Genomic DNA, 15430 nt, shown 5'->3' with positions numbered 1-15430 from the left:
GACGGGCGTGGTGGTGCACGCTTGTGACCCCACAGACTGAGGCTGAGGCAGGAGGATTGTGAGTTTCGAGGCCAGCCTCCACAACTTAGTGAGACCCTGTCTAACAACAAAAATTTAAAAAGGCTGAGGGGGGCTGGGATTGTGGCTCAGGGGTAGAGCGCTCCCCTAGCATGGGCGGGACCCGGGTCCGATTCTCAGCACCACATAAAAAAATAAAGGCATTGTGTTGTGTCCATCTACAAAAAAGATTCATATTCTCTCTTTAAAAAAATTCTAAAAAAATTAAAAGGCTGAGGATGTAATTCAGTGGCAAAATGCCTTTGAGTTCATTTCTCAGTACCCAAAACATAACAAAAAAAAAAAGAAAAAAAACTATTATCATATTGGACAACTAATCTTTTAAACATTAGATATTTATAGAATCACATTTAAATTTTTATATTAGTTGACATTTTTTTCTTTTGCAACTGTCCACTTATTTAAATGTCTTGTATTATCAAAAGCTAGAGCAGAGGTCATACCATATCACAAGATGCGTCGGTCGGCAGTAAGTGGAAACCACGTACCTACGAGACACATGTGATGTGTGTATTCAAGGGAAACCTCCGAACCTGCTTCTCATGGTCACTCATCATTATTAAAAGTCCATAGCAACCGTGTTTTGAAAACCTGGGGACAACCTAGGTTTGGAGAACCCGGTCCTCATTCCCCGGCTGGGAGGCTGACATCAGCTGGGAATCGGGCGACTGCAGTGTCATTTTTTCCGTGCTGGGGACAGAACACCAGGCCTCTCACCTGCTAGGCAAGCACTGGCCACTGAGCCACACCCAGTCCTCCGCTGGCTCTTGGGAAGCTGTGCTTACTGCCACCCTGAAGGCAGAGCACGGGGAGCCTGTGCCTCCTGAGCCACCTGGAGGACACCTCGGGGACGGACACCGTGCATGTGCTCTGAGCACCTCCGGGGGCTTCCACCGCTGTGGCAGGGCAGCAGAAAGGCCCCGGGATGCTCTGGAGCGTCCCCTCGCCAGCCGCAGCTCGGACAGAGTGTGATTTTTACACATTTCATTCACTTGCTGCTGCGTGCCGGGCACCAGGCCAGATGCTGGAAATACATCAGTAAGTCCAGGCGCCAGAATGCATGGTCCAGGCGGAAGAGCTGAGCAGTGGACAAGGAATCTACATCTGGTTGAAAAGAGCTGGGCTGTGCCCAGCGAGGTGCCCTGGGCGGGAGCCCGTTGAAGCCCAGAGGCGTCCTAGGAGGATGGCCTCTGGTTCCACAGGGAGGAAATGAACGTCCTCCAGGGGGAACCAGAGGGGGCGACAGACCAGCTGGGCTGGACGGACCGATGCCCAGCCGGGCCCTGGCGCTGGGCCTGGGCGTCGGTCCTCTGTGCCACCCGTGTGCTGGTGGAGCCCCAGGCTGAGGGTTCCCTGTGAGAACCGGCCATTGATGAGAGTTTCACTCCGAGACGGGCTGTGTCTCCCTGTGTCCTCGCACGGTGTCCCTGTGTATCTGTGTCCTGGTTCCTCTTCCTCCACGGACCCCAGTCCTACTGGAGGAGGGCCACCCACTGACCTCACTTTATCTTGGTCACCTCTTTTCCAGCAGGCACAGGGGCACACACCTGTGATCCCAAGGACTGGGAGGCTGAGGTGGGAGGATCGGGGACAGGGGGCAGCCCAGGACGTGCCGCCTCTGACGCGGACACAGTGGTCACCTGCCTGCCCGCCCTCAGCACCACCTGCCTACGACATCCCTGTTCCCAAGGTGTGACAGCAGACCAGCGTCAGCCAGCACCACAGGGCGAGACCCTGGTGAGACCCCGGTGAGAGATGTTCCGCACCGACAGAGCCTGAGCCTGAGCCCGAGCCTGAGCCTCGGCCCTCGCGGGCCTGTGCGGCTTCCTCACCTGGGGCGCTCACATGGGGCCTGCTGGGGCCCGAGACTTTCCCACACTTTCAGGTGTCCACGCACCAGGCTGCCCACGGCCCCTCTTTGTACTTGGGTGGGTCTGAACAGGCCTGGAAAGAAGCAGGGGTGGGCGCGGCCACCAGAGGCAGAGGCCAGAAGCGGGTCCCCAGCTGCAGAGGCAGTGCGGGCTGCGCGGGGTCAAGCCACAGTCCCTCCGGCAGGGCCCGAGGGACAGCTGGGAAACGCTGTGGTAACCCAGTGCTGCCACTCGACGGAGGGCCTGTCCCGTGGAGTCACGGCACCGGGAGCTGGGGCATCCGGAACAGGAGGGGACCCTTTAACTTCAGATGAAACGTGGCCTTCCTCAGGACTGCACACGAGAGGACACAGCCAGCAGGGGGACCCAGCGGCCCAGAAGAGGGGCCCAGCAGGGGCCGCCTGGGTGGGAAGGCAGGACCCCTCCTCCCCCATGAGCTGGACCAGGGCATAGTCTGTCGTCTGCGTGTCCATCCGTGTGGATCCTGGGCATGAAGCAGGTCCCCAGGCATTATCGAGGGGGCAGCTGCTGTCCCGGAAGTCCCCGTCAGCTGTGCCATCCCGGGACCTGGGAGCTCCCCAAGGCCTCTGGAGCCTCGGTGTCCCTGCCGTGGCACGCACCGTGTGGCACGCACCGTGGGACCGTCTGGATGTGCAGCCGGCTGGTCCTAGTGGGGACGAGTCCTTTCCAGAGAGAAAACAAGTGACCTTCCTGTCGTGCACCGGACACCATTCTGCACACTCCCTGAACCTCCGTGTGGGTGACCTGGACCCTGGGGGGTGATGTGGCTTTTGCTTAAAGGCCAGAGCTTAGGGTGCCCTGCCGAGTCCTGGTGGCTGAAAAACAGGTCCTCCCGGCCTCTGGCCCGTTTCTCACCACTCACGCCCGACTGCGGGAACTGGCCGGGACAGGCTCCTGCCGCCTGGACACAGGCTGCGTCCCTTGCTCTGCGTTCCAGAAGAGCTTCCCAGTCCTGGCAGCGTCCGCGAGGCGGGAAGGCGGCTGGGCGGCGCGGGGGTCCTGGTCTCCAGAGCCCTGCCCCACAGCCCAGCTCATCAGGCGGCCTGCATCACGGAAACCTCCCCGCGCCGCTGGCCCAGTGGGGTCCCCCACCACCACTCCCGGCTTCCAGAGCTTGCAGAGGGCATCTGCAGCTCACAGCTCCGTGCGTGGGCCCCGTGTGGCCCTCCAACTTGCCACACTGTTCCTGCCCAGGGCCTCTGTACGCTACCTGCCCAGAGCACCCTTCCGGGCCTTCGTGAAGCTGATGGCTCCCGGCCTGTGGGTCCCCAGGCCTCCTCCGGGAGCCACCCTGCCAGCAGCCCCAGCGGGCTCCTCCTCCTCCCTCCCTGGTGTTCCTGCCCAGGGGCAGGTGGGGCAGGGAGAAGCAGGGCCCTGGGCAGTGAGCTCAGATGTGGAGGGCCCGGACCTGATGACCAGGTTCTCTCGCGTCCCACTACATGGGATGGTCTGTGAGGCCAGGGGCCGAGCACACAGGTGGCCCTCGAGGAAGACGCGCAGAGGTAGGGCGCGGGGTGGGAGGCGCCCTCTCTGTGGCGGGGAGGCGGGTGGTCTTCCTGGAAGGGGAGACAGTGAGGAGGGATCAGGACGGGCATGTGACCAGGTGCTGGCCGAGCCAGTCCAGAGGCTGCCAGGCCCGTCCCTGGGCCCCAGGACCTGGGGGCAGGACTCACACAGCCAGAGACAAAAAGCCCTGAAGAATGAAGAAGGGAGCCATCCCTCCCACCCCTCTGCTAAGGGGCAGCCTGAGGCCTCTGGGGCACCAGGGGACAGGGGGAGAGCCGCCACCCACCGGGCTTCCCTAATGAGGTCATGACAGTGGGGCCTCCTGCCCCTTTCCCACGGCCTGACCGGTAGGCGTCTCCGCCCGTGGCGTCAGCTCAGGAGGGCTGTGTGGGAGCGGAGCTGGCAGGCCCCTCGCTGGCCTCGCAGGGACTTGCCCAAGAATAATGGGTCCAGGCTCTCCTGGGAAGGACAGTGAAGACCGCTAAGGAAAACTCAGACCAAAAGCAGCAAACCTCCAAGTGGTGGGCGGGACGGGCGTGGCCTCGGGGCCAGGGAGGGCAGGGCAGTGGGCATCCGAGGCCGGCCTGCAGGTCACCTCCTGGGCCTGGGGGCCTCGCAGGGGCAGAGCTCCAGGCAGGAGACAGTGGCGGCCATCCCAGCGGGCACCTCCTGCCGCCGGCCCAGGGCTCAGGCCCACACCTGCTCTGTCCCAGGAGGCAGAGGGCAGCGCAGGCAGCGGCCCCAGGCAGGGCCAGACTGGGCAGCTTCAGGGAGCCCGGGAGCAGAGCCCAGGCCTGGCCTGAATGTCCCCCGGTGGTGCTGGAGCCACCCGGTGACTAGCCAGGGGCCAGCCCTCCAGGTCTGACCCTGGACCCCCACTTCCTGGGCCTCAGGTTTTCTCTCCTGTGATGTAGGAGTGACCACAGGCCTCAGTGCCAGCAGGGTGCTGTGGGCTGGACCTGCGGGCACCTGGGCCTGGCTGGGGAAGGTCTGGCACACCTGAAGGGGCCGAGGCCGCCAGCTGAGCTCACAGTGGAGGCCGGCCAGGGGAGGCGGGAGGCTGCCAGGCTGGGCACAGGTGCCCCAGGAGGCCTGGGGTCCAGGAGTCCAGGTCCACGATTCTGTTACTCGGCATCCACAGCTGGACCTGTGGGGCGCCTAATCCTCTGGCAACCCCTTACACATTGCTGAGGGCTGCCACCATCTGCTCTCTCGAATGGCCATGACCATTTAGATGCTGCTGGCCCCTATGCTGGGGTGAAGAGTGTGTCCCCCAAACGTGATGTCCACCTGGAGCATCAAACATGAGCTGGTCTGCGGGGAGAGCTTTGGCTGAGGCCATGCTGCACGGGGGTGGGTTCTAACTGGGTGACTGGTGACCTTGTAAGAGGACCAGGTAAACACACAGGGACCAGGCCATGGCCACTGTGACCGGGGCAGGGGTTGTAGTGGCCTGCCAAGAGCTGCTGAGAGCTGCCAGTGGTGGACGAGGCAGCTGGACCCCGAGCCTCTGCAGGGAGCAGGAGCCTGCCACTCCAGGATTTGGGACCCGCCTCCAGATTTGAAAGAGCAGATCCCGGCTGCAAGTCTCCTGGTTGGGGCGCAGTCGGCGCGTGGAAAGCCAGCAGGACCCCCTCCCGCCTGCCAGACCCTGCCTCCCACTGGGCTCCTGCAGAACCCCCCCAGATCTCTCCCCACAGCAGGGCTCATGGGGGGCTGCACCACCGGGGCCCAAACTGAACCAACTGCCACCAGACTCCTGCTGCCTCCACCCTGCCCTCAGCCTCCCCGGCCCCTGTCCTGGAGCCAGAGGGAGCCACGCGGCTAGAGGGCAGATGCTGTCCTGTTGGATTCCCAACGTGTGACACTTTGTGGCTGGGAGGAAAGCGTCCCCATTCTTGGGAGGCACACGGTGGCCTCAGGGACCAAGCGTTGTGTCTGTGATGAAACTGCGGCCTGCTGCTTGTTGGAGGGTGCAGTCTCCCCAGAATCTAACGGCAGCTGGGGGCGTCCTCCGCCCCCATGGCCTGGCCTGTGGCCCGCGGTGCCCCACACCCACCTCCTGTCCGGCTGGCTCCCCCAGCGCCTTACACACAGGGCACGTCCCCCGGTCCCTCCACACCTGAATGTGCCAGGCCCCAACGCCTGGCTTAGGACCGAGTTCAGATTCCCTCCGTGACCTTGAGGTCCTCCGGGCTCCCCCTGCTCGGCTCCGGCTCCAGGCTGGCCTGCCACCCTGCCTCCTGCCCACGGGGAGCGTGCCCCGCGTCGCTCCCTCTCCACCCTGGGCCTCGACATGGGCGTCCAGCCCAGCAACAGCCGCACGCTGCGGAGCAGAGGCCCTCTGGGGGCCTCCCCGGCCACGTTGGGGCTCAGCACCCAAAGACCCGACAGAACGAGTGCGGAGGAGGAAAGGCTCACGGGGTCTCTGGGGTCAGAGGTCTCGGGCCACAGAGGCCGACTAGTGCTCTGGGCCCAAGGCGGGGCAGAACGCCGGGGTGGACAGTGTCGGAGGAAAGCAGCTCAGGCCGCGGCCACCAGGACGCAGAGAGCGCTCCGCTCCCCAGGGACAAAATAGAAACCCCAAGGCAGGTCCCCAGTGACCCGCCTCCTCCAGCCACACCCCACCTGCCCACAGTCACCGCTGCCGGCCGTCCCTGACAGCCACCAAGGCACTGAGCAGGCTGAGGCTCGGGAACCTCCTCGCGCTGTCTCACACAGGAGCTTCTGGGGACACTCACATCTGAAACCGAACATCACCTGAAAGTGGTCTCCATGAGGCGGAGGTCGGGACGTCTGTCCCCCTCCCCCGGCACACAGCAGGTGCACAACGGGCAGTGACTGGGCAGATGAGGTGTGGGTGATGGACGGGGAGGACGGCGGGTGGCGGGGGGAGGAGGGGTGGGCGAGAGGGCGGAGGGGAGGGTGCTGGACGGACAGTGGGCAGCGGTGAGGAGCAGCAGGTCGCCTCGGCCCTCCAGGAGGCCAGGCTGGACCAGGGAGGCCACTGGAGGAGCCGGGGACAGCGGCCCAGGTGGTGGGGTTGAGTGAGCACTTCCTTTTTTCCGGGCCCCACACCTGACCCTTCGTCCTCACGGCTTGGGGTGACAGGTTTCCCCATTCCGAAGTCTCGTTTCATTGGTCATTATTATCCTAATAAAGTCTAAATGTCCCCTCACACATGGAGGGACACTTCAAGGTACAAGAGAACAGACAGGGACAAGTAAGCGTCCCCACTGCTCCTCCGGAGACGCTGCAGACTTGGTGGGACTCACTGAAGGGGGCTGGACTGAGGGGCATCTTACATGAAGCCCAGAGAGGCTCGGGAAGTCGCCCGGGGCCTCACAGCCTGCGCCAGGCCCAGGAGGAGGGGTGAGGAGGGCAGCCCGCGGGAGGGTCACAGGCGGGAAGGCAGCCAGTCACAGGGTGGGGGGGCAGGGAGGAGCCTGGCGAGGGAGGCGCTGAGGCCCTGGGTGCTGGGACAGGGGCGGCACGGCCAGGCCGCAGGGCAGAGAGCCGGTGAGGCCCCGCCCGGGACGGGCCTGCTCTACCTGCTGGTCCTGCTGCAGGGCGTTAGTCACTCCCTGGCTCCAGGAAGGAACACGCCATCCTGCCCACACAGCCGGCCAGGAGGGCCAGGTGGCGGGAGTGCCCTGCGGCTCCTCCTGCTGGCCTTGGCACACGCGGGCGCCCAGGCTGGGACTGACTCTCGCGGGGCCTGTGGGGCAGGGGCAGGGGCAGGGGCAGGGGCAGGGGCAGGGGCAGGGCCCTCTGGCTCAGAATCAGGAGGCCTCGTTCCTGGTCGGGGCTCAGAGCCTCGTGTGGCCTGTCCCCAGGACGCCAGCATCAGGAAGCCGCAGGAGCGCTGGTCCCAGGTCCCCCGCCCTGAGCCTGCACACCCCGAGACGAGGGTGTGGCTCGGGTGCAGGGGGTGCCCGTCACCTGTCTTGCTGTCACTCGTCACCTCCCGCGATCGGTGTCCTGAGCCCAGCGGGGCCCAGCTCCCTGCTGGGGTGTGGAAGCAGAAGGTGAATCCACGGGTGGCCAGTCCACAAGGAAGTCAGGCCGTGACCCGGGAGGGACCTGCTGGACGAGGGGACAAGGCTGGGGCTCCTTCAGCAGCAGTCGCAGGCGGCCAGCTCCTGGCCCTGACGCACGTGGACTCCCTGGAGGAAGGCGCTCCGGCCCCCGCTTCACAGGGAGGAGGACAGCGGGCAGCTGAGGCGCTCACACGCCCGGTCCCCGGCCACCTGAGCATGGCGCTTGACCAGGGTCCACAGGGAGGCTGCGCCATGTGAGGAGCAGAGACAAGCCGGCCACGGAGTCCCAGAGGCTGAGCGCGGTGACAAACACCATCTGCTGGTGGACGCCGGACGCTCATTACTGCCCCAGGGAGACTGGTGCACGGTGGCTGGGGCTGGAGGTAGAGGCGGGCAGCAGGGCCTAGGAGCGGGGACGCCAGGCGCAGTGCTGCAGTGTGGTGAGCAGCTTGGCGCTGTCACCTTGAGCCACACGGTGAGGACATCTTTACCTTTCCATTTCCCGCTGGTCCCTCAGAACAAACTGAGGAAATCCACCTGGGCGGATGACCTCTGTGTCCTCTGACAGAGCAAGCTGCCCCTGAGGGCTCCAGAACGCCACTTTTTCATGACAACCATTGTTATTTTTACATTCACTGCAAGGGAGACTGTGTTTCAGTCAGGCTCAACTTTGTGGCAAGCATCTGAAATCTGCAAGAGGCAGTGTCTTCAATAAAAGAACTGCACTTCTCCTGCACAGCTCAGTCCTGATATGGCCTTCAAGGGCTGACAGCGGCTCTGTGGTTCTTAGGGAGCCAGGTTCCTTCTCGTTGGTTTACCTCCTCCTTATTCAACAGAGCTGCCTGTGCTCCAGCTTTCATGCTTGCATTCCAGTAGAAGGGAAGAAGGGGATTTGGAAGGGCACACCCCCTCTCTTTAAGGGCACTTCTGGGAAACTCCACACACCACCAGTTCAGCTCACTTAGAACTCGGTCAAATGGCCACACCACACTGCGAAGGGAAGTTGGGAACACCCCTTGGATCTGGGGGGCTGTCTGCTCCACTTAGCCCTGGGGACCTGGCGTGGAGCAGGAAGCCTTGGACAGGGACAGGACACTGGTGTCTCTGCCCCTACCACCTTCCCTGCGGGATGGAGCACTTAGTTACTTTTCTAACTTAACTTGGGGCCGGGGTGGAGCTCAGTGGGACGGCACTGGGCAGCGTGGGTGACACCTGGGTCCTTGCCCCATGAAACCTGAGTTAAATTAATAAGATTAAGGAAGAGAGTACGTGAGTGAAGGCCTGGGCGGGGCCTGGTCCAGGCCAAAGTGGCCCCTTGACTGTCCACTCACAGGGTTTGGGAAGCACAGGGGCAGCTTGCCCGGGTTGGGGCCAGCCCAGGGGTCACTGGTAGGAGCTCTCTGGTCCCTGGAAGGCGGGGGTCTGGGAGGGAGAGCCCCAGCAGGAGCCCAGGAGGAAGCAAGGTGGTCCAGAGACAGCCTGGGACGCCCGAGCCAGGCAGGCCCTGGGAGGCCAGAAGGCTGGGCACATGGCCTTGGGAGAGACGCAGGGACAGGCCACCCAGGAAAGCTCAGGGGGCAGGAGGGTGGGACAGGGCCCTGCCTACAGGACGGTGGGGCGCAGGCCTGTGAGGGGCTGAAGGCAGGGGGTGGTGGTAACAGGGTCCAGGTGTCTGCGGCCCAGCCCCCTGGCCTGGATGAGTCTGTGCACGTCGGTGACACCTGCAGGCGTCCTTCGTCCCCACTGCTCACAAAGCCACCTGCTCCGTGTGGGTGCCGACGGTGCCGGGCACTCACCCGGGGGAAAGAGTGAGGCCGGCCTCGGGCCACACCCACACCGGCCACGGTGCAGGGGCACATTTCCCAAGGTGGATGGGTGCGGGGTCCAGCATGGTGTCCGGCCGCACCCTGACTGCCTGGCTGCCGCGGGTCTGCAGGCAGGCTGACCTCCAACGCCCAGAGCTGATGCCCTTGGACACGGACACTGCGGCCAGCTTTCAGGCTGCTCCCCGCTGTGGGAGCCAGGGTGGCCCTCGGGAGGGGATGGGAAGCTTCCAGGACTGTGGCCTGGGTGGACCGTGACCCTTCCCCAGCTGCGCCCGCTCTGGGCCTGCCATGCCTGTCTGGGAACCCAAGGCCATGGGCCTGGCTGAGGGTGCAGGTGACCCACAGTGGCTCCGTGCCCACCGCCGACCCCTGCAGGCCTCCATTGCTGTGTCCATCGGGTGGGGAAACAGCCTCCTGAAGGACCGGGCCAGGTCCTGCAGCTGCAGCAAGGGGCGAGCCCCCAAGAACTCTGGGGACCACACCACCAGGGCCGGCCTCCCAGGACACCGGAGTCCAGGCTGGGCGGGAGGCGAGCCCAGCCCCGGGAAGCTGCTGCTGGGTCCCTCGTTTTCTGAAGAAGGAACACACGCACCGGACCCTTAAGAATGGGCACACCCGACCGTCCCTGGCCGCTTAAAATGTCTTTATGGCTCCTCTTTGTCTAAACGATGAGATCCAGACCCCTCCCCACCTCCACTCCAAACCTTCTCCTGGACCTGCCTGGAGCCCTTCCCACTGGCCCGCCGGCCGCCCCTGGCCTCCAGGCTTGCGGCTCCCTGCCCTGGACCAGTTGGAGAACTCCTGCTCCCACAGTGAAACCCCACTCAATGGCCCTCTATAAAAAGGCAGTTTGGGGGCTGGGGATGTGGCTCAAGCGGTAGCGCGCCCGTCTGGCATGCGTGCGGCCCGGGTTGGATCCTCAGCACCACATACAAAGGTGTTGTGTCTGCTGAGAACTAAAAAATAAATATCAAAAAATTCTCTCTCTTTAAAAAAAAAAAAAAAAGGCGGTTTGGTGTCCTGGAGATGGAATGGGCCCGGGGTCAGGGGCCCCACCTGCCCCTCCCCTCGCCCCCACCCTCCATGACCACGCACAGACCAGTACCCCCAGCCGCCACCTGGCTCCTCTCTCTGCCTGGCTCTGCCCTCGCTCCGTGCCAAGGCAGCAGGACGCAGGGGGCAGGACCAGCACGGCCAGCAGAGTGCCACCCCTCTGGCGGGCAGGGAAGCCCGGTGAAGGCCGCAGGCCTGCCAGGAACACAGAGGGGCACACGCCCCCCAAGGAGCTGCAGGCTGTGAGACCGCGTGGGGACTGGGAATCATGCGGATTCACAAATCGAGGCAGCGCCCAGCAGACTGAGACAGATGGGCTCCAACCCACGGCTCCTCCCTGGAGGAGGCAGGCTGAAACCCAGGGCTCACTGGGACATTCAGCACTCCCTGGAGTGGCTGCTGGAGCCACACGCATGCCCTGCTGAGGAGGAGACCACCCTGTGGCCTAGGCGTGATGGGCACCTCTCCTCACCTGAGAAGAAGGAAGAGGGAAAGGTGGGCCTGGCCTGAGCAGTGGTGGGAGGCCACACAGGACAATTAGTTCTAGTGCTCAGCAGAGGCGTGGAAATGGCCCTCTGCCCAGGGCGGTAGGTGACCTGTCCTGGCTCCACCCAGGACTGAATCACTCTGGAGGGACTGGGTATCTCTGAGCATATTTCCAGAAGGCTTTCCACGTTTGGCAACCTGGGTGCGTGTGCTGTGGGACGGGGAGGGCACAGGCAGGACTAGTCACCACTGCCCCACTCGTTGCCTTAGGCCCTGGTCCTCATGTCCTCACAGGCCTGGCCCCTGCCCGCTGGCCTCTTCCAGTCCCACCTGCACTCGGGAAACCCTCCGCACCCCTACCAGCACCTCCTCACCCACCAGGCACCTCCCACAGGAGCCAGGGCCTCTGCACACGCCGGGCATCAGGAACCAGCCGCAGCTCAGACTCTCTCTGTCCTCACCTGCCACTGTTACGGAGTCCTGGGCCAGAGGCCCGACCCAGGGATCCAACAAATCAGGTCTGGCCACTGTTCCCAAAGCTGAGCAGAACGGTCACCGTGGGAAGCACAAGAGGAGCTTTAACCAGGGCAGCTCCACCCAGAACCTGGGCACCTGTCCTCAGCCCTGGCACAGAGGCTGCAGTGACTTGGAGGATTTCTAGAGGGCATGGGGCAAGGCCGGGGTCTGCACAGCGGCCAGTGCAGTGCCTCTGCAGGAGGGATGGGCCGGGGCCTGTCCCCACAGGAAGGCTGCCACTGCCCGGGGTGGGGCGCGCCCTCTAGAGGGTGTGGGCCAGATCGGATCAGAACAGGCGACCTGGAGGAAAGGAAGAGCAAAGCAGGCCGAGACGCCCAGGCTGCAGTCCCCTGGGTCGTTTGCAGGCCAGGGCAGGGGGCTGGGTCCTGCCACCTTCCGCCATGAGGCCCCAGGCGCCCCCACACCCATTGCAAGCCTCCCCACCATCACACCCAGCCACTCCTCGCCTCCCACAGGCCCCAGGCCCCTCGCTCCTCAGCCCAGAACTTCGACTCACACGCGGCCTCCGCAGCCCCCACCTGACTCCGAGGACGGAGCCCTGCCCGACAGCTGCCCCCTGGGGAAGCAGAGCAGGAGGCCTGCCCCGGTTCCAGTGGCTCTCAGGACAAGCGCTGAGGCTGGCCACAGAGGCTGGCCACCAAATGCCACCTCGAGACCTCTGCTGTGCTGCCCTGGGCAGTGGGCATCTCTGCTGCCAGCCCGTGACAAGAGCTTGTCTGACCACTACTTCAAGCCCTGCCTGGGGCTCTGGCTGGGCCACTCCAGCTACAAGAGGCCACAAGCAGGGTGGCGCATCCGCCCCGCGGGAAGAAGGTGCCCGTGGGGGGGGGCTGCCTCAGCCCTGGAGGAGGAGGGCTCCCGAAGCCGGTGGAGGGGCCCTCCAGCCTCTGCCTGCTGCGCCAGCGCCACCCTGCCCCTCCCCAGACTGCCCAGCCTTGAGGGCCCTTCAGAGGTCCTGCTACCTCCTGGCTTGGCTCAGGGTTGGGCACCCCCAGCTCCACCAGAAAGAAAGCGCCTCCTCCTGCCCAGCCCAGCTCTGCCCACTACCACTGCCCGCCCTAGCATCTCAGCGCTAGCACCTTCCCAGCCCTGGCCAGGTCTCCCCATAGCCCTGGGCACCTTCCCCCCACGGGTGACCACACATCTGCCTGTGTGGTTACAGGGTGATGTCTCTCTCTCCTGGGGACCAGAGACAGCATGGAGACAGGGACAAGGTCCTGTGGCCCTGGAGGACCTCCAGCCCTGGCACTTAGTAGGTGCTTGTTGAGATCTCCTGCCCCCATCTGGCAACGAAAAGTCTGTGGTCAAGCCTTCCACGGGTGGTCGTCTTTCATTTAAATTTAATCTTAATAATTTTGACAAGTGACCTTCTGGTTTTGGCACAGGGGCTGGAACCCAGGGCTTCGGCTGTGCAGAGCAAGGGCTCCGCTGCAGCCGCCTCTCAACCTCAGCAGTCGCGGGAATTGGGTTCTTACGGCCTTCTCCTTTCCCACCCACCTGGTGTGCGTCTGGAGCCTACTCTGGTGGCAGGGAGGGGAGGAGGCTCTTTCCCCACTTGGGGACTGACCTAATGGAAACATCTCCAGTGGAGGCCCCGGGGGCTCAGGGGGAGCCCCACTGCTGACAGGGTAGGAACACACGAGGGCGGCCCAGCCCGCTCACCCCCACGGGGCCTGCAGGGACAAAGGGCAAAGCACCTGTGGCCGAGCACTGTGCCCACCAGAGCCGCCTGCCTGGCCCAAAGCCCCGTGTCCCTCCCCTGCCCCCGCGTCATTGGGCTGAAAGGCCCCAGGTTCTCTTGTCCTCTCTGGCCCCTCCCCAGGTGAGTCCTGGAGTTCACCTGTCCCAGGTGACTGGCTGGGCTGGACCCGCCCATGCCGTAGGTTCCGGAGCCCAGCTCACCTTCTGTGAGACCCATGTCAGTCCCTTCCCGCTCCCCGGGGCCCCCCTGCCGCCATCTAGGTTTTTGGCTACACAAATTCCGATCTGTGCGGAGGTGAGTCTACCGCGGTCTGTTGCCACAGCCTGCGGTGTATGGTCCGAGCTGTGGATATTGCTGGGGCCAGGTGACGGGGGGCCTGTTCCACTGCCCTATGAAGCCCCAGACTCATGGCCAGCTGGTCACGGCTCCTCAGGGAGGGGAGGGGGTTCCCAGTCATTGGACACCTCCCAAGACCTGGGGGTGAAGCTGGGCCCCTAGAACGTCACACTCGGCTGGCGGAAGGTCAGTTGTTTTAAACCTGCAGCCCCTCAGATGACATGCGTGGCCTGCACCATGGCTGGTCACCCCGGGCCTCTCCACAGCAGCCCTGGAGGAGGAGGAGGAGGCTGAGAGGCGAGGAAATGTGGTGCCGGAGCAGGGGCCCAGCGTGGGGCCGGCCAGAGGGCAGGGGTGCAGTGCCAGGTGGCCACGTGCCCTCTGCCAAGAGTTCACCTAGGGAATGAATGAGAGGCGGGGCACGCAGCAGCACCCCTGCCTGGGTGTGGCTCCAAGGGGCTACGGCCACCTACAAGGTGGGATCCTTGGGGTGGCTGGCTGTGCCTCACGGGGGCTGGGCAGCATGGAGGGCAAACCCTGGACCTGGGCCACTGTGGTCCCTGGGGACCAAGACACTGAGGGATGTGCTCGGGCCGGCCCTCCTGGCCAGGAGTGAAAGCTGGGCACCGTCTGCTCTTCCTGCCTGAAGGCAGCTCAGCCCCGGCGCCCGAGGAACTTTTTACCGCCAGCTGAACCTCACGCACTCAGAGCGCCTTCCCCGGGCTGCTGCAGCACTGGGCACGGCCCCAGGGCCTCAAGCTGGGCAGGGCGGGCAAGGCTGGCGCCACAGCGGCATCTTGGAGCAGGGAGCAGCAGGGGCAAGGAGCCTGCGGCAGGGACGAGCACAGGGGGCTGGGCTTGGCTGAGGGTCTCATCTGGGTGGACGCGGGGCCTGGGCGGCCCGGCTCCTCCAGCCAGAAGCCCTTTGGAAGGAGCAGCAGGGTCCCAGCTTCCGGTGACAAGCAGGTGCTTGTTAATGATGACACCTCACTACCGCAGACAGACCAGGAGGTGTAGGCTTTCAGCCCTCGCCAACCATCGGTCACCAACAAGGCCACCCAGCAGCAGAGGGAGCCTGTGGAAGGTGTCAGATGACATGCTGCACCCTCCTGCTCTCCGCACGGGTCCCCAGCTCTGCACACTCGAGTCACCACGTGGCTATCCCCACTAGTGCTGCACTTCTTCTCTGTGGTGCAGAGGGGGCACCCGGGCCTCGGGCCTGCTAACCGTGTGCCTTTGTATTTTATCTGACTGGGGTCTCCCTCAGCTGCCCAGCTGGCCTCAAGCGCTCCACCTGGTGCTCGCCTCCTGAGGTGCTGGGGTCAAGGGAGCGTGCCCTGGGCCAGCTCACGACCTGATTTTAGTGAGACAGAATCGAAGTCTTGTACCCACTGTGTGCCACCGGCAGGCCTGGAGTCCAGAGGGCTCACACGGCCACACACACACACTGCTACCCTGTCACTTGGCTTTCTGCTTGGCGAGGCTCCACTCCTCCCTGGCCTGGCCTCGTTGCTGGTGGTGATTCCTCTGGTGGGCACCTGCGACTCCCCACAGGGTCTCCACGGAGTGCACGACTCCAGAGGAAGGCTTCCCAGGTGAAATGGCTCTTCACCACAGGCTCCGGTGGACGGGCCCTGCTCCGCGTCAGCAGCTGCAGGGTGGCCAGCCATGTGGCACATGCACGTGCCACCCTAGTCACGGTTACCATCTGGTTCCAAACTCGGTCCACAGAGGGACTATGTGGTCAGAAAGCGGCCAGCCGGATGGCTCGGCAGTGACCGTGGAAAGAGGAACAGGAAGCTAGGATGTGCCTGGGAAGCGGGGGGCTTCCGGGGGGGGCATCCAGGAACGAGGCAGGGGTCTGCAGCCTGGCCACCAGAGGGGATGAGCGGGAATCGAGGAGGGCAGCAGAGACTGGAGAAGGGTTAGGAGGCCTCTCCCCAAGACGGTGGAGTAGGGGTGAGGCCCTGCTGG

Source organism: Callospermophilus lateralis, chromosome 2 (assembly GCF_048772815.1).
Source record: "Callospermophilus lateralis isolate mCalLat2 chromosome 2, mCalLat2.hap1, whole genome shotgun sequence".
In the NCBI taxonomy this organism is placed as follows: Eukaryota; Metazoa; Chordata; class Mammalia; order Rodentia; family Sciuridae; genus Callospermophilus; species Callospermophilus lateralis.
This window is presented reverse-complemented; position numbering follows the sequence as displayed.